General features: G+C 52.5%; 1 long non-coding RNA gene across 1 annotated transcript in view; it reads right to left on the bottom strand.

The window, feature by feature from the left end:
* Nucleotides 1-14,300, bottom strand: part of LOC133265874 (uncharacterized) — a 35,449-nt gene that overhangs the window by 1,445 nt on the left and 19,704 nt on the right. The gene's annotated exons all lie outside the window — the stretch shown is intronic.

Raw genomic sequence — 14,300 nt, 5'->3', positions numbered from 1 at the left:
CCTCTAATGAGCCGCCCTGGGAGCAGCCCGCATGTGATGTGCTGGAGGTCGCACCACGACGTTCCCGGCCTGCGACTGCAATGAACCACCGTAACTCTTTGAACTGTGCAAATACTCTGCACTCTGGGGTCCAAGCTGCAATTTTCATGGGTATTTTTTCTCTCTCTTAAAAATAGATCTTCTGTAACCCCTTTATTGCAATATTCATAAAGCACTTGATGGAAATCCAAGGAAAATCCCTTCCCTTTCGCAACTTTGAAGCGAACCTTAAACTGAAGAGAGAAAGAAGCCAAATCCACCCCACGTGCATGGGTTTGAGGAAGGAACAGATCCTGTCTTTGGAGAATTAGGGTGCTGAGAGGATAGGGGGGTGACCTAGGCTGCACGAGCCAAGGCTCAGCACTGCTTTATCCTACATGACATCAGGAATCCCTCCCAGTGCTGGCAGGGAAGTTGAGGTCAGGGCAGATGAGATCTGAATGGAGGTGGATGCTTTCGCAAGCACAGGAGAGGAGGAGGAGGCTGAATCCTTGTGTTTGTCACGGAAAACCCTTGCAGGGTCAAGCCCCCTGCCCTCCGCCAGGGCAGGCTGAGCTTGTTGCCATCTACAAACTCATCTATGGTGCACACAGAGAGGATGCTCGTGGGTACAAGACAATGACCTGCCCTGGAAGCTACGCCCTGTCTGCCTGGTGGGTTTAGACATACTTGTCTTTAGGGGGAGGAAAGGCTGGACTGACTCAACTGATTTCACCCCAGCTTCAGGAAAGCCCAAATCTCCTGCAGGCACTTTCTCCGTGGGCAGAACTCAGCCTAACACAGGGCTCCACCAGGACCCGATGCCAGCCCAACACTGCCTTCCCTTCTGGTGCCCTGTGCAGGGATAACATCCCACAGAGTAGGATACTTGGATGAGATGAGAGGAATATGGATTCATTATCCCTCTCTTTTTAAGAGATGCACAACTAATTGCAATTACAGCAAAGCCTCTGCCCCAGCACTTGCTCCTCTGCCTCCCCATGCCCTTCCAAAGCCCGCCCTGAGGTTTACACACTCACAAACTGCCCCGCCACGGCAATGCAGGGCAGTGGGAAGGGCAAAAAAGCCCCTCAAATAATGGCAAATGGATGCAGGACGCGCTGCCTAATCAGATTCCTATCCCCTATTGAGGCCAGGAAGGAGGGACCCCGCTCCTCCCCTGCCCTCAGCCCTAGCCTCCGCTTCACCGGCTCACACAGAGAAACTTTCTGGACAATTTAATCTCGCCGGGGTGTTACTTAGAAAAACCTTTTTCACTGTCAATTTTTTTCCTCCCCCCGCTCCCTTCCCCCTCCTCCCCCTTTTTTCCCCCCTTCTTCTCCTTCCCTCCCAGCCCTGATTGAATTTCGCAAGGCCCTGATATCTTTCTTTTTTGTAGGGATGCACGCTGCTTATGCAAATACCAGCCTTTCATAGCGCCTCCCCGGCTCAAGCCCTCCAACTTGAATGTGACCAAAAGCTGTGCTCTCCCCTGCTAACTCCTTAGCACAATTACACCTCCATTCTGCTCCAGGGGCCCAGGGAGGGGGGGAAGAAAAATCATTTTAAACTAATAACACGTGCTGTTTGCTTTGGATAATTACAAGGGAGCTTCGGCTTCTGAGAGCTATGAAATACGCTGTTCAGTGGGGCGGGAGGGAGGCTCCATGTTATGCCTACGCTGCGAGTTGTATCTCCTGGAGGAGATGCTCTTGAGGCTCCCTCCATCTCATGCTCCTCCTGTGCACCTGGGCAAGCATTTACATTTCCTCCCAAGGAACTTCTCAGTGCTTTGGGCTGTGGGAGAGTGGAGAAGGCGGCTGACATTTTCCTTATCTCAAGTCACAATTTCCTGCAAGCATCAAGATAATAAAACATTTGCAGAGGGGAAGATGAGTGAAATGGATGTGTCGGGTGGCTCTGCTGTGGCAGAGCGGGGAGGACCAGGGAGAAAGGACACCCGCGGGATGTGGCTGCTCCTCCGGCTCTTGTTTGCATCGTGGCCCTGCTGTTATTGTCCTCCCGCCTTGTCTGCGGGGGAAGTTTATGTAGAGGGCTTGTGGTGGGGTGAGGAGGAGGAGGGGAGTTTTCCCCAAAAGCACCCAGGAATCTGTCAAAAGAGGGACAGAAAAGAGAAGAAGAAGAAGAAGGGAGACAGAGAGTGGGAACGTCAAGGACCCCTGACTAATGAATAGCAAGTTTGCCCTTGAACCTCCCTGGGCTTTGCCATTCCCAGGCTCCAAACAAGGGCTGATGCATGCTTGGGCCCAGCTGCAGGGGGACCGGGCTATGGTTCATCTCAGACACTTTGACAGCCCGGGCCTTTTCCCCGCATAGCTCAGACTCGCCTAACTACTCCCCTGGCAACAGCTCAGTGCAGGAACCTGTGCTGAGGCCCTGCCTGCTGCATACAGAAGTACGAGGAGGAGGGGAGCCGCTGGGAGAAATTAGCTGGAGACTGGCTTAACCCATCAAATGCTGGGCAGGCGCTGCCAGCCCTGGCACCTTTTGGTCTATCCCTGGCTCAGCACTCGCTGGGAAGTGTCCACGGAGGAGCAGGAGAGGGGCAGTGGTGGGTTAGGCCTGCTGAGTCGCTGTGTATGGCAAATCTCATGACCTGCTGCTTCGCCAAGACCCACTGCCTTGGCCAAGGTGGGGCTGAAGGTGCCAGGGATGTAGGAGGGAGCTGAAATAGATGGATGGAAAAGACCACTGGACATTGAGCAGTAAGGGCATGGTGCAGCAGGGACAGGGCATCCCTCTCTGCCAGCCAAACCGAGGGCTCAAGCTGGACAAGAGAGGCACAAACTTGCCCTGGCCGCTCTTTCTGCATTGCAGATCAAAGGCAGGGGACAAGCTGGCCTTAGGGGTCTCCGCTGAATGGCTGGAGAGAACAGGCACGAGCACCCGGCAGCTCTAAAGAGCAACCCAGAAACGTTCCCACATCCCAGCCCCATATAAATCAAGGGGGAGAAAAGAGGAGGGGGGGGGGGGGAGGGGGGAGCTCTGTCCCGGCCTCTGTTTTTACAGAGCATCTTTCATGTGCAGCCCCTCAGAGAGACGGCTTTGCCGAGCTTGTTAAGGCCAGCTCCTGCGCCAGGCAGAGAGGGGGACGCACCATATGGAGAGGAGAAAAAGAAAAGGGGACACTGAAAATGGAAAATTATGCAAAGCAGGAGGAGAGGCGCTGGGGGAAAGGGGGGAGGGAGGAAGCGAGGAGATGGGGGATGGGGAGAGAGGAGGCTGGGAAGCAAACCTGGATTTGGGGGACACCGTCGAGCTTGCACCAGGGCAGCAGGAGCCACAGAAGTTTCCTGTGAGCAGGCACAGGACAACCCTTGGCACCCTTGGGTGCTGTCACCAGAGGGCAGCTCTCCAGCCTGGCCTTCCCTGAGGGGGTTTGGATGTGCCAGGGCAACGCCTGGCTGGATGCACCCTGCATCCGGAGCTGTGCCATGCTGGAGATGCAGCCAAACGGGGCCTGCGGTGACCTACTTCAGAGGTGTCTTCAGGACCTCAGTTACTATGGCAATAAGGTTGCAAGCAAACATTATGGGGTTTTTTTGGTCAAGGGTTTTGCTTTTAATCAACCACAAAAAACACACTCATGTACAGAGGTTCTGGGGGCCTTGTAAGAAATGGCCCTGAACAACAGTAGCAAGAGCAAGGGCCTGAATCGCCCCTGGGTCTCACTGCCTGTGCAGGGATGGTGGGCACTCAGCTGAGTTAAGGAGAATGTGAACACAGCTGGCAGAGTCCTTCCCTTCCCCTTGGTGCCTGCAGGGTCCCAGTGCCATAGGGGGCTGCAGCCCCAGTGTGGCTCAAGGGTGCTCTGCAGGCACAGGAGGGAGAATGAACTTCCCTAGTCCTTGCACATGTTAGTGTCCAGCTTGCGCTCACACTCCAGCACCTGGCCTAATGTGATGTTTGGAGCAATGACTCGGTTCTTCCCAACACAACTGTGGAGCTCATTCTCTCTCCTGGAAACCTTGGTCACACCTCAGCTTCCGGTCTCAGCTCACCCTGGCACGGTGACAGCTCCTCCAGCACATAGCCACCCTGTGCCTCTGACTTGCAGGATGCTGTTGGCTCCCGGTCCATGGGCCAGGACTACCTTGCACATCCTCACTGAGTGCAAACTCGCTTCTCCAGCCCACCTTTCACCCTAGCATGGACAGCCACCCAGCCTGGGTCCTCACTGCTCTGTGACCCCTGCTAGGTCCCCTCCATCTCTCTTCTCAATGGCTTCTGTTCAGAGCAGACAGTGCTTTTCCTTCACTCTCCTCAGCATCACCCAACACCCAGGAACACAAGCTGCTCCTGGCTGCCATCCTTCCTTCCTTCCTTCCTCTCAGCCCTGGCACAGCCTTTGATCTCACACTCATCTCTACTGTGCTGCTCCCTTTTTTAGCTCCTTTTCCTTTTCCAACTATGTGTTGCATCAGGAAACCCTCCCTTGCTGCACCCCAAATGAACCTCTCCATTAATCCTTTCTACCACACTTCCTCCGTGTACCATCTGTAAATTGACCATCAGCCCTCATGGTCACCCTACAGCCCCAAACCCATGTTTGAGGCAGGTATGGGACAGATTCACACAGGCTGAGTGCATGGTGATGAGCTGGCACATGGGCAGGAGTGGGACTGTGCCTGCAGAGATGGGCACGCTTGCCCCAGCATACACGTGTTCCTGCCTGCACATGCCAACACCTACATGTTCCTGCCTACGTTCCCGCTGCCGGATCTGAGGCTGTGGGATCTTGAGGGGAGATCTTGTTCCCCTCTGGGACACAGGCATTATCTACACAACATGGCTGCAGGCTGGGATTTGGGTTGTTTAGCCTTATGGTCACTAGGTGAAGAAGATGCTGTGTTCATCTTCTAGTTTCTTCAAGAGGCATGCCCTGGAGTAAGGCTACGTGTGTTGGCCAGATCCTCAGTAAAGCCCTGGAATAAGTTGTAGGCACTGAAAAAGATTTATCTAAGCAGCACACAAAGAAAAACAGCAAGAAATATTGTTCACAGGGGCACAAGGAAAGCAAAACTTCCACGCACAGAGCAGCTGTGTGGGACTCCAGGGATGGGCAGGCCACATCACAGGAGATGTTTCAGAGCTTGCTCTCAAGATGATGCATTTGCAGCAACTTCCCTTCTGCAACCAGCGGGGGCAAACAGAGCTACCTGTGCTGCAGACACACGTTTGAATCTGTGTCTTCAGGTGCATGTCCTGGGCTGCTTTAAGGCTGCCTAGCCACGGTGGCAGAACGGTGCAGAAATGAGCTGTGCCTTCATGGAGGGGAAGAAGAGAAATGTTTTCTATCCTCAGTATCCTAACACAGGCAAGCAACAGCTCCTCCACAAACAAATCCAGGCTAAGGGGCCCTTTGGTGTTCTCACTGCCAATTCCCACCCGCTGGAAATGGGTGTTGTGGGGTGAGCACAAGGGATTCAGGGTGTCCTTTGGATCAGCCTGACCTCAGCTGCCCTGCTGGAAGCTGAACCGCTTCCAAGGAGGGTACGGCAAGAACAGTGAGTCCTGCCCGAGCGACGGTCCAAAGCTTTGGCACTTCGTCCTGATTCAACCTCGCCCCAGATTCCTACCCCTGGCATGCATCCAGGTTTCTTTCTCCTTGACCCACCTCCATCAAAAGAAGTGCTGTTACAAGTCCCTGCTCTGAGTTTATAGTCTACAAATAGAAGCAAAGCAGCGCCTGCTCCAGAGCTGAACATTTCCACTAACCCCTATTTCGACACCTGTCCCAGCAAAAGGATTCTTTGGGGACTATGCCCCTTCAACAAGATGTTAAATATTTCAGCCTTCAGCAGCACAAGACACCAATACAATATTAAACTATACAATTGCTATAAGTCCCTGTATTCCTGCATCCCCACCCTGGCTGCAGACATGCCCCACGAGGGCCCATCGCCAGCAAATACTCCTCTGGATGGGGACAGGGAGCGCTGGGGCAGGATGTGTTTATGGGGCAGCAGAGCTGGCTCTGCCATCTCGCCTGGGGAAGCTGTGCCATGGGAGCTGATAAAACAGCATTTCATTTCCAAACAGGCCCCCGGAGACCTCTTGTGTGAGGGGCATAATGGAGAGAGAGGGAGAGAACAGAACAGGGAGACATGACCCCAGGCTAAAAATAAGCCAGACCCCAGGGCTGTTGGACCTTATTGCTCTACACCAGGGCTCAGGCTGGCCTGTCCCTTGAATCAGCGCATCTCTGCTATGTCACCACTGGTGGGGAAATGGCAAATTGGGATTTTTAAGCCTCCCTCTTCCCCCCATTCCCCTCCCCTAAGTCCTTTTCCGCATCATAAGCAAAGTCCTAATAAAGCTCCCATCCCCACTGCCAGCCCTGCACCATGCTCCCAGCAGAAAAGAGATGCAAAGCCACGCTTGGAATCTGATTCCCCGGCTTTAAACGCTGCTCTGCCAGCAAAGTGCGACTTGAAAGCTCCCCTGTCACAGTTACAAAGCTCCGAACAGCCCTTCCTCGGATAATCACGCTTATCTCCAGATTAAGAAAGAGAGACCTGCAGCTGAGGCTGGTCACATGGGCTGGGATGTGGGCAAATCTCTTTTAAACAATCCCCATATAGCTGTGACCTCCACCGCAGCCCAAATACACCGTCCCTCCCTTCCCACTCGACAAAACAGCTCTGGAGACATGACAGAGCGTGTGAGGAGACCACGCTCTAGGGGGAGGAGTGAGAAAACGATGGAGAAGAGGAGGATGAGAAAGACGGAAGAAGAAACAAGTGAAGGGAGGATGTGGGAGAGGAATAGGATGTGATGGAGGAGGAGGAAGAGTGCGTGGATAGAGGGGGAGGATGATGAAGGACAGGGAGGTCTCTGCTACTCTTCCTGCTGGGGATTAGTTGTCCCTGCACTGTCCTCAGTTTAACTCTTCCTGCTCTGTCCCCGGCTGGCAGCCCAGCCCGATTACATGACTCCAGCTGTGCCAAGCAGCCTTGGCAGGGCGAGCATGCTACCTACTTTGCTGCCACGGATTCATTAAGAGGCTTTGCTTTTGTAGGGATAGTCATCCCAATGGGGAAAGGGAAAAAAAACCCTTCTGCAGATCAACCCAGTGAGGAGCTCTGACAAAGTGGTTTCCATAGCCCTGCCCAGAGCTTAGAAGCAGAATTAGGGAGAGACAGGGGTGTGCAAAGAGGATAGGAGGGCAGACAGGTGGGAGATCAGCTGGAAAGGGTCCCCAGCATGCCCCCTGCTCAGGGATGAATTGCCAACCCATTACAGGATGCTGGTACCTGGTTCTTCTTTGTGATTAAAGGCCGCCTTGCATCTGGGTCAGGCGTGGCTGCTAAATGAAAGATCCAAACAATCACAGAGGGACTTTTCCCAATGGCAGGTTCCCCTTTTATCTCCATGTGGGATTAACACAATTACTTGGCAATGAAGGAACCCAAATGGCTCTGACATGGGCACAGCTGCAGAGCACTGGGATGGACCTCTCTGAGGATGCCCATGATCTGCTGGCACTGACTGGGGGTTTCCATACATGGGGCTCAACCAGGGGCTCAGCTCGCCGGAGGGACCGCAGTGCTGCTGCTCATTATTCACCCTGCACAATTAGGCACCGCTGATAAGTCACACGGAATTGCCTTTGTTCTCCAACTGGATGACCTGCGTGTCACAGGAGTCCCTTTCTCCGGCACATTACTCATGAGTTGCCCACGATACTTCCTGATGGATTTGGGGACACTCTTTGGGCTGCCTACAAATGCTCCCTGGCAGATGCCCTGTGCAGGACAATGGGGAGGTGCAGCCTAGCCCTGGCTGCCTTCCTGCACTTCTCTGAGCACAAAGGAGAGCTGCTGCTCCCACAGCACACTCCAGGGACTCAGCTCTCCTCCAGGCAGGTGGCTTTGCCCCTCCCTGACTACTCTACCATGTCTTTGTGTCACCTCCCAGCAGCAGAGGAAAGCCCAGGGTAGCTGCACAGACAGTGGGGAAAGAGGCGTCAGCCCTTGCCCAACCCAACCTTGCTGATGTCAATGGCCACCTTGCCTTGTTCATAAGGACCTTCCCTTTCACCCCTAGCCAGCCCATCAGAGGGAATCAACCCCATGCTCTGCTGCTCTAATCAAGCCATCTCCTCCCCAGGCTCTCCCTGCAGGACTAGCCCTGCACCACAGTGTATCTGCTCCTGCTCTCCATGCCTTCACCATCAGCACCAGGACCCAAGTATGGACGAAAAGGCAAAGCAGATGGGAGCCAGCATGAAGCTGGTGCCACCAAACTCCGCAACAGACAAGCCGCGCTGCAGCAAAACTTCCCCAGATGACCTCTCCCATGTAATTCCCTGCTCTTTTGGCATCCAGCAGCTGCTTGGAAGCAGACAGGAGCACAGAGAGAAAAGACAAGTTGTCCCATTCTAGAGCTTATTCCCAATCTGCTTAAGAAATGTATGTGGGCTCTTAAGTCTTATTGATTTAAAGGAAAGGATGCAAAATTAATTTAGACAGGAAATTAATTAGATGTGAATCGTGTTTACAGTCCTGCATGTACAATGAATTCTTGTGTGAACCCACAGAATGCAGATGGATGGATGGATGGATGGATGGATGGATGGATGGATGGATGGATGATAACAGTACTCTAGGAATGACATTATGAGCTGGTCCATACACTGGGGATGTAGAAAGACTTTTTTCTGCATTGGTAATTAATAACTCTATCCTGAGCAAATGTTGATAAATCCTTTCCAGCACACGTTATCTCTGTCTCTCCAACTCCTGTTCTGCATTTCCATTTGCCTCTTTCCACTGCTCCACCCCTGGCACCCACACGCTTCACTTCCCCCCCATATTTTGTAACTGGTAGCGAATTTGACTCCCTTTCTGGAGAAGCGGGGGGAGGTTTTGTTGCTGGGGCTTTGTGTGAGTGATTGAATGTGTATATACAAAGATGGATACAAATCCATTGGAAATAAACACCTTTTAGTGGACCTGAGAGAGAGACACAGGGCAGAAGAGAAGAAAGAGCCCGCAGACCCTCCGCCAGACAATCAGCAAAGATGAAGCGAAAGACCCAGTGAACCAAAAAAGGCCTCAGTTCTCTTTTAAACTCCACATTATTTGCAGCAGATCCCATCGCTGGGAAGCCCTGATGCTGATGCACCAGAACTCACAGCAAGCCTCACCCCGCACAGCTCAATTACCCCCGGCTGCCAGGCTGCACACCCCCCCAGCCCCGCATGTCCCCTGCCGCCCAGACAGCTCTCGCCAGTGCAAGGAGTACAAATATATTCATTGGCACCTTATCAGACATGCATGCAAAACTAATTAACATGGGGAGACATGCAAGCTGCCACCCAGCCACCAATACACACCCACGAGCATGCACACACACACGCACGCATGCACAAGGCAACCCTTGTCTAGGGGGGACATTCAAAAGGCTTTGTCACTAATTTAGGCATCTGTCTCAGTCTGGTCTGGTCCTCCTGGCTAGGCTGGTGTTGTGGGTTTTTTTTTCCCACTCTGTTTGACAATGCTGGGAACATGCCCGGAGACCCCTCATTCAAATCACCCCTTGACAATGGTCTCATTGTGTGAGCATATAGAAAAGGGAAAGGATGGGGGAGAAGATGTGGAGGGGGGGTAAGGAATTAAAATGTGAACCCAAGGAAGTGTTTACTAACACAAGCCTCGCAGCTGCCCCGTCTCTCCTCCACCCCCTTCTTCCGCCCCTGGCTGCTCCAATGGCCCAGCTTGTCCTGTGTGAGGGAGGCAGCGGGATGGTGGGACAGTGGGACAGCGGAACAGTGGGACAGCAGAGCTGGAGCAGAGCTGCACAGAGAGATGGCAGATTGGAGGGATGAAGCCTCAGGGCATTTGAGTCAACATCATCAGGGGGCAGGTATGGGTTTGGGAAGAGAACATGGAGCCAGAGATGCCTTGGAGAGGATTAGTGATTTAAAACGTCCTGGGAAGGACATCTTCATAGAGGAGCAAGGGATTTATTGATATAACCACTCCAAGGCTTTCCAGGCAGGGAGAAAAACTGTTTAAACCTGGCCTTGTGGATTAGAGCAAGTGAGCAGGCTCTCCGTGTGGTTTGGACTGCTCTCTTTGGTGCTGCTGCCAGAACGCTACAGCGTGAGAAGAAAGGCAGGGAGCAGCAGGGTGTCAGGGCTGGGGGCTCAGGGAACAGACCAGGCTCCCTTCAGGACCTGCCTATTGCAAGTTATTGAATACTGGGAGAAAAAAAAATATAGGAAAAATGCTCCTATCACCCCCCAGCCACACCTGGGGAAGGAAGGAGGGCAGGTGCAGATGGGGTGTTAGCCCCCAGCCCCACTGCGCTTGGCTGGGCTCAGCAAGCACCATTCAGCTGGAAATGCCCACGAGTCGGCAGAGAAAAGGGAACAGAAGCTGGGGAGGGGGAGAAGATGATGACAACGCTTTCCATATATGCAAATGCATCCACACAAGATACCCAGAGGGAGACAAAACAAAGAGATCTCAAAGAGGCTGGCTCCGAGACCTGCACAAAGCCAGATACCCCCGTACACCTACGGTGTCTGCACGTGAAGACCTGCACAATGCAACATGCAGAGGTTCCCCCCATCTGAGCAAATACCAGCCCAAAGAAAGGCTGGTTGAAGAGCCCAGTAAAAGCTGCAAACACAAATGCCACAATCCCACGTCCTCCTACACAAACAGATGCACCTTAGGAGTAGGAAGCTATTCCTGTCCATCAGCTTAGTCAGAGGAGAAAAAAGCTGAGATGCAATCCCAAAAGAGCCCTGCCTCAGCTCCCCCGACATTGCTCCTGCAGCTAGATCCAGCACCTGGACCTTTGTTTGTTTTCCATTAGAGGAAAACGAAGAGATTTCTGGACATAAACAAGGCATAAACATACATACAAGGCAGGGCAACGTATAAACAAGGCAGGGCAAAACATTACACAGAAAGCCAAGAACATGCGTGAAGCAAAACGTTTCCTTCCCACAACCACTGTGATGAAACAGAAGTCACCTGTGCAAACATATCTGCTTTAAAAAGGGAAGCTACTGCCAAGTAAGCAAATCTGTGCTTTTTATCCAAACAAGTGGTTGTGAGCAGGTTTATTGCCACATTCCTCTGCCCCAATACACAGGGATAAGCACTTGACATACAGTGACATGCAGGGACTCGGGGATGGGGCTGTGGTTTTAATAGGGCAATGCAGACACTGAATGAAATAAAACCCTACAGAGATCGGCTTGCCAGGACTCAAGGCTGAGAAAAGCTATTTGACAGCAATGAGGAACAAGGACACTCAAAATTCTGCTCTCATTTCCATGCTGTATATTTGGGAAGCTTTTACTGAATGCAATTAAATCCTCACTTAGGATTTAACCCAGTGAAGCTGAGGGCAAAGCTTGGTACAAGAGCCACCTCTGGGCTCTTCCCCCCAGCTTGCTCTGCAGAGGTCAATAGGAGTTGCGAAGAAGTTGAGTGAAGGAGCAGGAGATTTGTAGCTCCCAGCCAGTGTGGCCATTTCAAAGCCCTCCCTAGCTCTGTCTTGGCTGTTCTTGCCTTCACCAGTGATTTGCCTCTTTGCTCACGAAGCCTTGGCTGCAGGGGAAAGTCACTACCAGCCTCATGAGCACAGGGACTCAAAGGTATTTGGGCATTTCTTTCTCTCTAATGGGAGCTGAAGACCTCAGCAATCCTCCAACACATTCATTCCCTGCCTCTGGGGGCTGATCCTTCCTTTAAGACACCCCAAGGGTCCCAGTGTGCATCCTATGCAAGACCTTTGCAAGAAACCATACAAGACCCTCTGGTATTTACACTTATTTGACTATTCTTAGATTCTACAGTGCATTTCAAAGGCTCTTTTGTTCCTCAGCACAGTTTAACACACTAGGTTTCACAAGCAACAAGTGATAAAACTCCTCACCTACTTGCACCACGTAGGTGAGGTCACCTCCGGGCTGTGGCCTTAAATCTATATGTGCTTTCCCCCTCAGATGCTGAGAAGTGTAAATCTCTACATCTCATTAAACAGCTCTGCAGATCACTGAGAACCGATTGCCTCACGACATAACTTTTCAGCTGGTCACTACCCACGAAAGGATGATTTTACATGACATTTATTCATGCAAATTGCAGGAGCTGAAGTCTGGTTCCCCAGCAAGAGCGTAAAAAATTACAGTTTAGATGCATAAACACTGGCATCACCACAGAAAGCACAACGAGACTGGAAACACATCCCTGGGTTTCAAATGCAGCGCAACAAAACTTAGAGCATCCTCATCAGGTGGGGGTTTATCGGGAATGACCCCCCTGAAACAACTCAGGGGAGGCGGAGGAGGGGACATGCAAGCCTGTAGGGGCTACAGAGAAATGAACTTCTCCTGCTGCATGTGCAGGAACCTGCCATGGGGAGAGCACACGCGACATTTTACGTCACTCACAAAGCCTACTCTGTCCAATAAAGTGTGGAAGTAAAACAAAGCATGAAATCCAGGCATAAATTAGCATCCCTCTAGTCTAGCTTTATTTGTGCTGCTGCTGCTGTGGATTAGCATCTAGCTGCCTGACAGGCTGATAGGCAGGCAGGAACAAGGAGAAATAAAAAAATAATAAGCAGTGGGTGTCTTTTTTTCCACCATGGTTCCTGGGATGTCTGCTGGCAAAGTGCAGGCACTGTTCATCCCTTTAGGATCAGAATTTTTCTATCTTCCTGGGAGAGCAATAGGCTCTGAAGGAAAGCAGATCCCACTCTGAGGTTTGTGGCTGCACCCTGCAAAGCTGGTACCCAACGCAAGCCCATCACAACCTCAGCCTGCATCCCTCCAGCATCCTCTGGCATTTCACTCTGGCAGTTCTATAGAGAGACACAGAGCCCCTGGAGCAGTTATAGTGCAGGGCTGGGAGACCTTGAGGATGGCACCTCACTGCAGGCACGTGCGGGGAGCAGACACTCCGGGATTAGCTCCAGATCATGTTCACCAGTGCCCGGGGCAGCTGCTTCCTTCACTGCTTGCTGGGTTTGGTACCTGATCCCAGATGACATGACTGGGATCTCACACCGGCATCTCCTCTCAGTTCGTGTCAGAAATGTGTCAGCCCCAGCTCCTCGGGCAGGGGGACCTGCAGAGAGCTTCCATCGGGCTGTCATGCAGCCTCCTGCTCCTCGGGGCTGCATGGCAAAATGAGTGGCCGTCACCAGAGACTTTCCCTTTCCCCAGGCTTGGCGGCCTCATGCCCACACACCCTTTCCAAGCACAGCCACGAAGGGACAACACTAAAGAGGTGCCAGTCCTGATGGCCACCCCCCTTGTTCTTCCCAAACCAGACATCCCTGCCAAAGGACATGCTGCTGCCCTAGCGACTTCAGGCAGCAGAGAGGAGCTGGGATGTTCAAGGAGGATGATACTAATGTGGGACTTGTGCCCAAACTAGGGGAACAACAGCAGCAAATAGCAGTAGATCACAGGAGATCTCTAGTCCCTGCCTGTCACTTAAGGAGACAAACACAGAGCTCAGGTTTTAGGCTATAGAAAGCAAATCTTCAGCTGTGTTCAAAGGTGGCCTAGAAAACACAGACTCATTCTGCATAGCCATAAAAAGAGTCCCCCAGGAGCATAGCACACGGTTCAAACAGCCGGGTGTCCCTCTGCCTGGCAGCGTGACACTGGCTGGGTCTGATCAGAGGACATAGGTGTGAAAATTCCACAGGATGTAGAGAATCCCTCCTCGGCAGAGCCCGTGCACCTCCTGGACCTGCAGCCAAGTGCGCACTGGTGCCAACGATCCCAGGCTGACCCCAGCAGTCGGGCTCTGCCTTTGCAGCATGCAGCAGGCACCTGTAGCCAGCTCTGTATGCCCCATGCCCAAATGGATCAACACAGGCAGCTCTTCCTCAAAGGAAGGGTACTTTGTAGGTCTCTGAGACAGCTGCAGCTGGGAATAGCACAAGCAGAGGGAATGTATCCCTGTCCTTCCAGCCGTGCCTTCCCCAGTGTGCATGACTGTAGGCTGGAATAAAGCACATCATCACCATCCTCATCCCACTGCACACAGCAAGACAGCTGCCTCCACATCCGTGCACCCACAGAGGCATCTGTGGAAACATCCCATGGTATCCCCAGGGTGGCTTCTTTGAGGGGCTAGGAGGGAAGGGAAGAAGGATGGAGGCAGTGCAGAATCCTGAGCCTTTGTTTCCCAGCACTCAGCCACATTGCATGCTGTCAATTACGTAGCAGAGACCAGTCACTTCCCACCATACCCTTGAGCTCTTGCAGCAACAGCAGG

Source organism: Pezoporus flaviventris, unplaced genomic scaffold, assembly GCF_033815535.1.
Source record: "Pezoporus flaviventris isolate CSIRO_AGI_PZ_B2104156 unplaced genomic scaffold, CSIRO_AGI_Pfla_v1 ptg000006l, whole genome shotgun sequence".
Taxonomy (NCBI): Eukaryota; Metazoa; Chordata; class Aves; order Psittaciformes; family Psittacidae; genus Pezoporus; species Pezoporus flaviventris.
The sequence above is the reverse complement of the archived record's forward strand: the minus strand, read 5'-3'. Positions and strand labels throughout refer to the sequence as shown.